A 12881-nucleotide genomic window follows, 5' to 3' on the forward strand; every position below is an offset into this window, starting at 1 on the left:
TGTGCCAGGTAGATGTGTGGAGTGTTCTCTGGACAGGACCCGCTGTGACGCAAGATTTGAGAAGAGACCAAACTGATCTTCAGGAATGCATTACAATCAGAACTGAATACTGATGGGTGGCATTTTTGATACCATTATGGGATGGATGTTTGTGGAGGTGTCACCTTGGGGTGAACCAGAGACCCTTGACTGGAAGATGTGGGGGTTACGTTGTGCTCCCTGTGTTTCGGTGGTGGAGTCTGGAGTCCATGAAGGAATCCATATTATCAGTGTCCCTATGTGAAGTACAGAGGGAGGATTCATGTATAAGGTGTGCATGCCGAGGTTTTGGGCAGATGTTAGTGCCATAGAAGAAAAACGTTCATTGATTTCTATGAACGGGAACACTACCAGATGTACTCCATGATTTATCTGCACTCTCTCCATACTCTGGACTCCAGTGACTCCATATGAAGACATGATCTGTGCAACTTTCCTTGTATGAGGATTCTTCCTGTGGTTAGAATTATTCGGACATACAGTGAAGGAGATGCGTATTTGATCCCCGGCTGATGCTGAATGTTCGCCCCTCACAAAGAAATGATCGGTCTAACAATGGAATGTTCGCCCCTCACACAGAAATGATCGGTCTAACAATGGAATGTTCGCCCCTCACACAGAAATGATCGGTCTAACAATGGAATGTTCGGTGTAACACTGAGAGACAGAATACAACAACAAATTCAGCAGAAATGCGTCTAACAAATGATGACGGATCTGCATGTTCATGAGGGAAAGAAGGATTTGATCCCCTATCATTCAGCAGGATTTCTGGCTACCAGGTGTCTTTCATACAGGTAACAATCTGAGATTAGAAGCAGTCTCTTAAAGGGAGTGCTGCTAATCTCATTGTGTTACCTGTATAAAAGACACCTGTCCACAGGAGCAATCAAACCATCAGATTCCAAACTCTCCACCATGGCAAAGACCAAAGAGCTGTCCAAGGATGTCAGGGACAAGATGGTAGACCTACACAAGGCTGGACTGGGCTACCAAACTATGGCCAAGCAGCTTGGTGAGAAGGTGACAACAGTTGGTGCAATCATTCACAAATGGAAGAAACACAAAACAAGTGTCAGTCTCCCTAGGTCTGGTGCACCATGCAAGATCTCCCCTCGTGGGGTGTCAATGATCATGAGAACAGTGAGGAATCATCCCAGAACTACACGTGAGGATCTTGTCAATGATCTCCAGGCAGTTGGGACCACAGTCACCAAGAAAACAATTGGTAACACACTACGCCGACAAGGACTGAAATCCTGCAGTGCCCACAAGGTCCCTCTGCTCAAGAAAGCACATGTCCAGGCCCGTCTGAAGTCTGCCACTGAACATCTGAATGATGCAGAGGAGGACTGGTGGGAAGTGTTGTGGTCAGATGAGACCAAAATCCAGCTCTTTGGCATCAACTCAACTCGCTGTGTTTGTAGGAGGAGGAATGCTGCCTATGACCCCAAGAACACCATCCCAACTGTGATACATGGTGGTGGAAACATTCTGCTTTGGGGGTGTTTTTCTGCCAAGGGGACAGGACAACTGCACTGCATCAAAGGGACGATGGACGGGGCAATGTACCATCAAATCTTGGGTGAGAACCTTCTTCCCTCAGCCAGGGCATTGAAAATGAGTGGTGGATGGGTGTTCCAGCATTACAATGACCCAAAACACACGGCCAAGGCAACAAAGGAGCGGCTCAAGAAGAAGCACATTAAGGTCCTGGAGTGGCCTAGCCAGTCTCCAGACCTTCATCCGATTCAAAATCTGTGGAGGGAGCTGAAAGTTTGAGTTGCCAAATGTCAGCCACCAAACCTTAATGACTTGGAGAGGATCTGCCAAGAGGAGTGGGCCAAAATCCCTCCTGAGATGTGTACGAACCTGGGGGCCAACTCCAGGAAACGTCTGACCTCTGTGATTGCCAACAAGGGATTGGCCACCAAGTACTAAGTCATGTTTTGTGAAGGGGATCAAATCCTTCTTTCCCTCATGAACATGCAGATCAGTCATCGTTTGTTAGACGCATTTCTGCTGAATTTGTTGTATTCTGTCTCTCAGTGTTACACCGAACATTCCATTGTTAGACCGATCATTTCTGTGTGAGGGGCGAACATTCCATTGTTAGACCGATCATTTCTGTGTGAGGGGCGAACATTCCATTGTTAGACCGATCATTTCTTTGTGAGGGGCGAACATTCAACATCAGCCGGGGATCAAATACGCATTTCCTTCACTGTAGTTGTCTACGTTTTCTCTGCAGCCTCCCAGATGCTTCCCATACTATAGATCCATACTGGGAGACTGCAGGGTTTGCTGCATTCCCGCTGTCATTACATGGAGGTTTATTTCTTGCAGCTCCGTAACAATAGTGCTGATCTCCATTGAGGAGCCAAATTGCCGGGACTCTTCAAAGGGACGTTTGCCGAGCAGTTAAAGGTTCCCCGAACCCCATTAAAGTCATCAGGGAAGGAATCCCGCTAATAGATTTTGCCCAATTTTAAGGCTAATAGGAAAGAGATCGTCACACACCGCCAGATGGGAAAATGTAAAAATGCAAAAAGGACCTCCCCCCCCCCCCCCCCCCGCATCCCTGGCCTTGTGGATATGGGGGCTTCAGGAGGGTTCATTGAAATCTGGAAGCTGCCTTTAGAATTAGGAGGCTGCCGGAAATCTGGCCCATCGTCTACATCAGAGATCTCCAAACTCCAGATCCGGACCACTGTAATATTTTAATTGGTCCTCTGATGTAGGGGGGACTCTGATGGGGATCCAGATGTAAATGGGGGCTCTGATGTAAAGGGGGACCCTGATGTAAAGGGGACTCTGATGAGGTCACTGGTGTAAGGGGGACTCCAATAGGGATCCTGATGTCAGAAGGGACTCTGATGTAAATGGGGGCTCTCATGTAAGGGAGGACTCTGATGAGGCCACTGATGTAAGGGGGGCTCTGATGGAGACTCTGATGTAAGTGAGGACTCTGATTGGGACCCTGATGTCAGAAAGAACTGTGATGCGGATTCTGATGTGGGGGGGGGGGGGCTTTGATGAGGATCCTGATTTAAAGGGGGGGGTGCTCTGATGAGTATCCTGATGTGGGGGGGGGACGGGACTCTGATGAGGATTCTGATGTGGGAGGGGGGCTCTGATGAGGATCCTGATGTAAGGGGAGACTCTGATATCAGAAGGTGCTCTGATATACATAGGGGCTCTAACGTAAGTGGGGACTCTGATGAGGTCACTGATATAAGAGGGATCCTGATGAGGATCTTGATGTAAGGTGGGACTCTGATAGGGATCCTGATGACAGAAGGGACTCAGATGTAAATGGGAGCTCTCATATAAGGGAGGTCTCTGATGAGGCCACTGATGTAAGGGGGGCTCTGATGGAGACTCTGATGTAAGTGGGGACTCTGATTGGGATCCTGATGTCAGATGGAACTCTGAGGAGGATCCTGATTTAAAGGGAGGGGGCTCTGATGAGGATTCTGATTTAAAGGGGGGGATGGCTCTGATGAGTATCCTGATGTGGGGGGGGGGGGGGATCTGATGAGGATCCTGATGTGGGGGGGGGGGCTCTGATGAGGATCCTGATGTAATGGGGGACTTTGATGAGGATCCTGATGTAAGGGGGGACTCTGATGTCAGAAGATACTCTGATATACATAGGGAGCTCTGAAATAAGTGGGGACTCTGATGAGGTCACTGATATAAGAGGGATCCTGATGAGGATCTTGATGTAAGGTGGAACTCTGATAGGGATACTGATGACAGAAGGGACTCAGATGTAAATGGGGGCTCTCATGTAAGGGAGGTCTCCGATGAGGCCACTGATGTAAGGGGGGCTCTGATGGAGACTCTGATGTAAGTGGGGACTCTGATGAGGATACTGATGCTGAGGATCCCAGAATGCACCTCTCCCACCATTCCTCTCGCTGTCAATGACTGCAATGCCGGCGTCCTAGCAACCAGCGAAGCATCCCCGGCACCATTCACTCCAAGCCGGGGATTCCCCGAACCGACAGCTCAATGTAAACAAATGGGCCGGGGATGCTGGCTGAGATCATGAACAAAAATACGGCCAGATTCCGTCAGTGACACCGGCCAGCGTCCCCGACACCACTGCTGTCATTCAGCTGATCGAGCTGCCGATGCCTCATTGGTTTCCAGGATGCCAACCGGCCCCGGCCGCGGGCTGGACGTAAAGGAGAAGAGAAATCCATTCAATATTTGGGGTGCCCCCCCCCCCTTTGCCTTCTTCTAGGTAGACTTGCACACAGTTTTTGAAGGAACTCAGCAGGTAAGTTGTTCTCTGTACATCTTAGAGAATGAAGCCCAGATCTTCTGTGGATATCAGCTGCCTCCAATCCTTCTGTCTTCTCAATGTCATCCCAGACAGAGTCCAGGATGGTGAGATCAGGGCTCTGTGGGGGCCAAACCATCACATCCAGGACTCCTTTTTCTTCTTTACAATGAAGATACACTATATTGCCCAAAGTATTGGGCCCGCCCTCCATATCATGTGATTCAGGTGTTCCAATCCCCTCCATATCATGTGATTCAGGTGTTCCAATCCCCTCCATGGACACAGGTGTATACAATCAAGCCCCTAGGCATGCAGACTGCTTCTACAAACATTGGGGAAAGAATGGGTCGCTCTCAGGAGCTCAGTGACTCCAAGCGTGGTCCCGTGATAGGTGGTCACCTGGGCAATAAGTCCATCCGTGACATTTCCTGGCTACTAAATATTCCACGCTCAGCTGTTAGTGGGATTATAACAAAGTGGAAGCAACTGGGAACAATAGCCACTCAGCCACCAAGTGGTAGGCCACGTCACATGACAGGGCGGGGTCAGCGCATGCTGAAGCACACAGTGTGCAGAAGTCACCAACTGTCTGCAGAGTCAATAGCTAAAGACCTCCAAACTTGGTGTGGCCTTCAGATGAGCCCAACAACAGTGCGTAGAGAGCTTCATGGAATGGGTTTCCATGGCCAAGCAGCTGCATCCAAGCCTTCCATCACCAAGTGCAATGCAAAGCGTCGGATGCCGTGGTGTAAAGCGCGCCGCCACTGGACTCTAGAGAAGTGGAGGCGTGTTCCCTGGAGGGACCAATCACGCTTCTCTGTCTGGCAATCCAATGGACTTGTCTGGGTTTGGCTGTTGCCAGGAGAACGGTACTTACCTGACTGCATTGTGCCAAGTGTAAAGTTTGGTGGAGGGGGATTAGGGTGTGGGGTTGTTTTTCAGGGGTTGGGCTTGGCCTCCTAGTTCCAGTGAAGGGAACTCATAAGGCATCAGCATACCAAGACACTGTGGAAAACTCCATGCTCCCAACTTTGTGGGAAGAGTTTGGGGATGGCCCCTTCCTGTTCCAACATGACCAGTGCACAAAGCAAGGTCCATAAAGACATGGAGGAGCCAGTTTGGGGTGGAGGAACTTGACTGGCCTGCACAGAGTCCTGACCTCAACCCCATAGAACCCCTTTGGGATGAATTAGAGCGCAGACTGTGAGCCAGGCCTCCTCCCCCGACATCAGTGCCTGACCTGACAAATGTGCTTCTGGAAGAATGGTCCAACCTTCCCATAGACACCCTCCTAAACCTTGAGGACGGCCTTCCCAGAAGAGTTGAAGCTGTTATAGCTGCAAAGGGCGGGGCCAACTCAATATTGAACCCTACGGACTAAGACTGGGAGGCCATTAAAAGTCATGTGTGTGGAAAGGGCGGGGCCAACTCAATATTGAACCCTATGGGCTAAGACTGGGGGGCCATTAAAAGTCATTTGCGTGGAAAGGCAGGCGGTCCAACACTTTTGGAAATATAGAGTAGTTCTTAATGGAATTGGCTGTATGGGGTGGTTTTCCTGATGCAGGACAAATTTGGGGCCAATCACACGTCTCCCATGGTATGGCATGATACCATGGGATCTGCTTGTATTTCTAAGCATTGAGGACACCATTGATCCTGACCAACTCCATTTGCAGAAATGCAGCCCCAAACGTGCTAGGAACCTCGGACCTGCTTCACAGGCTGCAGACACTCATACGGCTCTCCAGCCCTTTCCCCAACAAACTGCCTCCTACAGCCAAATATTTCACATTTTGACTCATCAGTCAAGAGCACCTGCTGCCATCTTGCTGCCCCCCAATTCCTATGTTTTCCTGCATAGTTGAGTCGCTTAGCCTTGTTTGCACTTCGGAGGCTGTTTGGCAGCAATTCTTCCATGAAGACCAAATCTGGCCAGATGTCTTCGGACAGTAGATGGGTGTACCCGGGTCCCACTGGTTTCTGCCAGTTTTGTGCTGACGGCACTGCTGGACCTCTGCTGATGTGGAAGGGAAGGGAGCATGATGTGTCTGTCATCTGTCCCATTAAGTTTCCTTGGCCGACCACTGCATCTACGATCCTCAACATTACCCAACCACTGCATCTACAATCCTCAACATTACCCAACCACTGCATCTACGATCCTCAACATCACTCAACCACTGCGTCTACGGTCAACATTATCTGATCAGTGCGTCTACGCTCCTCAACATTACCCGACTACTGAGTCTACACTCCTCAACTTTACCTGACCACTGCATCTACACTCCTCAAAGTTATCCGACCACTGCGTCTACGCTCAACGTTACCCGACCACTGCGTCTACACTCCTCAATGTTACCCGACCACTGCGTCTACACTCCTCAATGTTACCCGACCACTGCATCTACACTCCTCAATGTTACCCGACCACTGCGTCTACACTCCTCAATGTTACCCGGCCACTGCGTCTACACTCCTCAATGTTACCCGACCACTGCGTCCACACTCCTCAATGTTACCCGACCACTGCGTCTACACTCCTCAATGTTACCCGACCACTGCGTCCACGCTCCTCAATGTTACCCGACCACTGCATCTACGCTCCTCAATGTTACCCGACCACTGCGTCTACACTCCTCAATGTTATCCAACCACTGCGTCTGCACTCCTCAATGTTACCCGACCACTGCGTCTACACTCCTCAATGTTACCCGACCACTGCGTCTACGCTCCTCAATGTTACCCGACCACTGCGTCTACACTCCTCAATGTTACCTGACCACTGCGTCTACACTCCTCAATGTTACCCGACCACTGCGTCTGCACTCCTCAATGTTACCCGACCACTGCGTCTACGCTCCTCAATGTTACCCAACCACTGCGCCTACACTCCTCAATGTTACCCGACCACTGCGTCTACGCTCCTCAATGTTACCCGACCACTGCGTCTACACTCCTCAATGTTACCCGACCACTGCGTCTACACTCCTCAATGTTACCCGACCACTGCGTCTACACTCCTCAATGTTACCCGACCACTGCGTCTACACTCCTCAATGTTACCCGACCACTGCGTCTACACTCCTCAATGTTACCCGACCACTGCGTCTACACTCCTCAATGTTACCCGACCACTGCGCCTACACTCCTCAATGTTACCCGACCACTGCGTCTAGACTCCTCAATGTTACCCGACCACTGCGTCTACACTCCTCAATGTTACCCGACCACTGCGTCTACACTCCTCAATGTTACCCGACCACTGCGCCTACACTCCTCAATGTTACCCGACCACTGCGTCTACACTCCTCAATGTTACCCGACCACTGCGTCTACACTCCTCAATGTTACCCGACCACTGCGTCTGCACTCCTCAATGTTACCCGACCACTGCGTCTACACTCCTCAATGTTACCCGACCACTGCGTCTACACTCCTCAATGTTACCCGACCACTGCGTCTACACTCCTCAATGTTACCCGACCACTGCGTCTAGACTCCTCAATGTTACCCGACCACTGCGTCTAGACTCCTCAATGTTACCCGACCACTGCGTCTAGACTCCTCAATGTTACCCGACCACTGCGTCTAGACTCCTCAATGTTACCCAACCACTGCGCCTACACTCCTCAATGTTACCCGACCACTGCGTCTACACTCCTCAATGTTACCCGACCACTGCGTCTACACTCCTCAATGTTACCCGACCACTGCGTCTACACTCCTCAATGTTACCCGACCACTGCGTCTACACTCCTCAATGTTACCCGACCACTGCGTCTACACTCCTCAATGTTACCCGACCACTGCGTCTACACTCCTCAATGTTACCCGACCACTGCGTCTACACTCCTCAATGTTACCCGACCACTGCGTCTACACTCCTCAATGTTACCCGACCACTGCGTCTACACTCCTCAATGTTACCCAACCACTGCGTCTACACTCCTCAATGTTACCCGACCACTGCGTCTACACTCCTCAATGTTACCCGACCACTGCGTCTACACTCCTCAATGTTACCCGACCACTGCGTCTACACTCCTCAATGTTACCCGACCACTGCGTCTACACTCCTCAATGTTACCCAACCACTGCGTCTACACTCCTCAATGTTACCCGACCACTGCGCCTACACTCCTCAATGTTACCCGACCACTGCGTCTACACTCCTCAATGTTACCCGACCACTGCGTCTACACTACTCAATGTTACCCGACCACTGCGTCTACACTCCTCAATGTTACCCGACCACTGCGTCATCAGAGCTAACTAAGAACAATGTAACTGATAATAATCAGCACAGTCAGTTATCAGCTTACAATATTTCTGGCATATCTACCGTCATTAGGTGTTCCTCCATGGCGACCACTTCCTGTTATCTCACATATATATTCGGATTATTACAGCCAAATTTACCACCCTAACTCCTCCCACAGTTTTTACACTCCATAGACAGTAATATACCGAAACGTGCGAATTGTTCCCGATTGGTGTGCTATTACTTTGTGGAACGTTTCGCCAAATGGTTCACGAAATATCGCCGTTTTTGTGGTGAAATTGGTCCCATAGGAATGAATGGCGGAATGTTCAAAACTAGAGTGGGAGCTGAAAAATCAGAACATGATTTGTAAACTGCCATCACTCCCTCATTTTCAAGCCCACCTACACAAATCTTATATCAAAACGTTCAGCTATCCCTGCTGCCACTAATAATGTCCACGGCTAAGCCATAGTCCTGATAGTTTTCACAATATGACCATTTGTTTGCAACTCATGCCGCCCATTGACATTAATTGAAACTGCACTCTAGCCACCTCAAATTTGAAGGGCAATTTCTAACTGCGACTGTGCCCTCATTTTTAATATTTCAGAGACATACTATGCATCAAAATGTAGGTCTGGGTCTTGTGATTCTCACAATATAAAGCTCTTCACTGTAAGATTTATAGTTTTTAAAACTACGACCATTTGAAGACGCCAGTGAAGTGAGCAAGTTGGAGCAGTTTGTTTTTAACCGCTCTTCTCTGCCCTATTTGAAATCTAATTTTGAATTGGTGACAGTTTGGCCGGCTGTTGGTTAAAGGTTTGGAAATAAGTTTTCTACAGCAGAGAGTATTTGAGGTGATAATGCTGCTAATGTTTTTATAAATGTATGTTTTCATGTAACTGTGAAGCACTTTGGGCAACAACATTGCAATTAAATGTGCTATATAAATAATTAAAAGTTGAAATGCATTGCTCACTCTATCCAGCTTGCCATGGGCACTTTTTACATTTCATCAATCAATTGGTTAGTGTAATGTTTACTATCTTTACTCCAAACACTCCACACTGTCAGGAATGGACTCGCCAATGGTGGTGGGACTCACTTGCCTTGTGGGCTGCAGTACCAGGGCTGGCCAGCGGGTGCTCTCAGCAACCAGAAGCTCACTCCTGCAATCAGCCATCACCTGAGGCTGATTGCAGAAGGCATATTTAAGGAATGGTCAGACCTGCAGTCAGTGCCTTGGTGTATGTTTCCCATGAGCCCCTGTACCTGCATCCTGTGTGCTTCCTGCCTGATTCCTGATTCTGCTTGATCCTGACCCTGAATGAACTCTGCCTGTCCTGACCTCGGCTATTCCTGACCACTCTCCAGCCTGCTCCTTTGGTACCTTGTCTGCCTGATTGTTCCTGACCCGGCCCGTCTGACTACGATCTGCCTACTCCTTTGTGTCTTGTCTGCCCGATGATTCCTGACCCGGCCCGCCTGACCACTCCACCTCGCCAGCCCTGACTGCTCTTGTCTGTGTACATTCCGTTATCAGTTGGAGGTTTGGCTTTGTTATATTGTGCGTTTATATTTGTGTATAACCCTTAATAAATGATATTGTTACACCATACTTGAGCCTGCGTTTCTCTGTGTCAGTTCACACATCTCTGGTCTTACTGGGAGCCCTGACACACACAGTTACTATGCCCAGTCCAACCTTTTCACAGTTACTCCAACCACACAACAGTTACTCCGCCCACTCCACCCAGTTACTCCACCCACTCCACCCAGTTACTACGCCCACTCCAGTTGTAGACTACTGGTGGAGGAAAGAACACTTCACACAACTTCCCCAGAAATTGTAGCTTTTCTAGTTACTATTATTCTTATACAGGATTTATGGCGCCAACAGTTTGCGCGGCGCTGTATAATATAAGGGGGGCGGTACAATTACAATACATTTCAGTACAGAAGGAATAGGAGGGCCCGGCTCATAGAGCTTACAATCTAAAGGAAGGAGGAGGGGATACAAAAGGTGATAGCTGCGGGGGGATGATCTGGTGGAGGAGATTCAAGACAACAAACACTTTACTCCTGCGCTAGGAAAGGACTTAGTAGACCCAATAGGAATGTTCTGGAATTTTCTGGAATATGCACTGCTTGCTGCCCTCAACAGACCGGGGTGGTCCAAATACACTGGATACAAATGGAGAAACAGAAAAAGGGCGCACCGACCTAGTGCATTATAGTTTAAAATAATTTATTGAAGAAACAAAACACAGGCATGTCAAACTGAACAAGATGTATGATCCAAACAACATCTGAGTCCATAAGATGGAACCCTGGATGACCAACTGGCTAACGCGTTTCGAGGACACAACCTCTTCCTCAGAGCGCGTTAGCCAGTTGGTCATCCAGGGTTCCATCGTATGGACTCAGATGTTGTTTGGATCATACATCTTGTTCAGTTTGACATGCCTGTGTTAATATGTCCATTGTGAGTATGATACCTATTTTGTTTCTTCAATAAATTATTTTAAACGATAATGCACTAGGTCGGTGCACCCTTTTTCTGTTTCTCCATTTGTATCCGGAGGTGATTCAAGTACAGTTCTTAGGTGGAGGTGGGGTAGGCTTCCCTGAAGAAGTGAATTTTCAGAGATCGCCTAAAGGCAGACAGGGTGGGGGCTGACCGGACATGCTGTGGTAGGGAGTTCCAGAGGATGGGAGATTAAACTTTCAGTCTATTTTTGGATTGTGATATGTAATTAAATGACTGCATATAACATACAACCTGCAGTGTGTATGGTGGGAGTTGATCCATGGACTCCAGTGCTGCTCGGTGGCTCTGACTGGGTGGTCTGGGTAGTACAGACAGGAGTTCTCCTGGAGGTCTCATGTCTGGGTGAGATGTATGATGTGTGATGGAAGTACATACAGGGAATCCCGAGCCCTGGTCCGGTTGGGTGGATGACTCATCCCCTCCCTATAAAGGATTTGCCCTCCAGCTAGAACCGATGAACCCACCCAGTGGCGGGGTGGAGGGAGCCTGCGGGGACAGACAGGATGGAGGATTTGCGCACAAACACACACACAGCTGCCAGTCACTGTCCCCTCCAGGCGATGTCACAAACACAGGCGGATGAGCCGCCATTGCTCCCCGCAGAGCCGCGGATTCATCGGAAGGGAAATGACATCTCATTAGCGGCTGTTATTGTTCCTTAATGTCAGCGCCGTCTTCCACTAATTCCATCCCTGACGTTCATACCGAATCCCACCGCCAAGGACAGAAGAACAACCCAGGGGGGTTAATGAGAAGATGCAGCTGTGATGTGAGCGCTGGCCGCAGATCTGTCCCCATCCCGGAGTTCCAGCAACAAGTGCCATACATGGGAAACTGCTCATCCATTTATATTTATAAAGCAAGACTTCTCCCGAATCTGCCCTTCTCACATACAAATCCCACCTCCACTCTGCTAATCAAGCCTACTTAAACAAACCCTCACTGGACCCCACCTGTATGAATAAATGAAGACCCTTCTCTTTACTCCAGTTGGCCTTCAAGCTTGAACCCATTGTCCACAATCGTATGAATTGCCACCTCACTGACATCCTTCTCGATCGTCTATAGTCTGGCTTCAGCCCACAACACTCTACTGAAACTGCCCGACTAAAACTCGCTAATGACCTACTAACTGCTAAAACCAATGGCTATTCCTCATCATCTAAGCCTCGGCAACTCTTCTCTACACTTCATTCCTCACTTCACCCACCAGCTGACTTACTGCCCAGGAAATTGCCAATCATTTCAAGAAAAAAATCGACACAATTCGTCATGAGATCTCCAGCATCAAGTTATCTGACTACTCAAAACTTTCCTGTTACCACCAAGGAAGTTGCCAAACTCCTTTCCGAGGCTCACCTCATCACCTGTCCCATGGACCCAGTCCCCTCACAATTTCTATGACCCCCTTCCTGCTCTGTCCTAAGCTCTCTAACCCGCATCCTCAACCTTTCCCTCTCCTCCGGCACTGGTTACCCCCATATTTAAACAAAGCCTCACTGGACCCCACCTGTATGAATAAATGAAGACCCTTCTCCTTGCTCCAGTTGGCCTTCAAGCTTCTTGATCGCATTGTCTACAACCGTATGAATTGCTACCTCACTGACAACAACCTTCTTGATCTTCTATAGTCAGGCTTCAGCCCACAACATTCAACTGAAACTGCCCGACTACAACTCGCTTACGACCTACTAACTGCTAAAACCAATGGCCATTCCTCGTCAACC

The 12881-nt window shown here is 49.1% G+C and overlaps 1 protein-coding gene across 1 annotated transcript in view; it reads right to left on the reverse strand.

Moving 5' to 3' along the window:
• LOC149434843 (beta-1,4-galactosyltransferase 2-like) overlaps positions 1 to 12881 on the reverse strand; it is a 73091-nt gene that overhangs the window by 18762 nt on the left and 41448 nt on the right. The gene's annotated exons all lie outside the window — the stretch shown is intronic.

The sequence above is a fragment of the Staurois parvus genome, unplaced genomic scaffold, assembly GCF_062004578.1.
Source record: "Staurois parvus isolate SC_StPar_1 unplaced genomic scaffold, SC_StPar_1.0 ptg001658l, whole genome shotgun sequence".
NCBI classification, from domain to species: Eukaryota; Metazoa; Chordata; class Amphibia; order Anura; family Ranidae; genus Staurois; species Staurois parvus.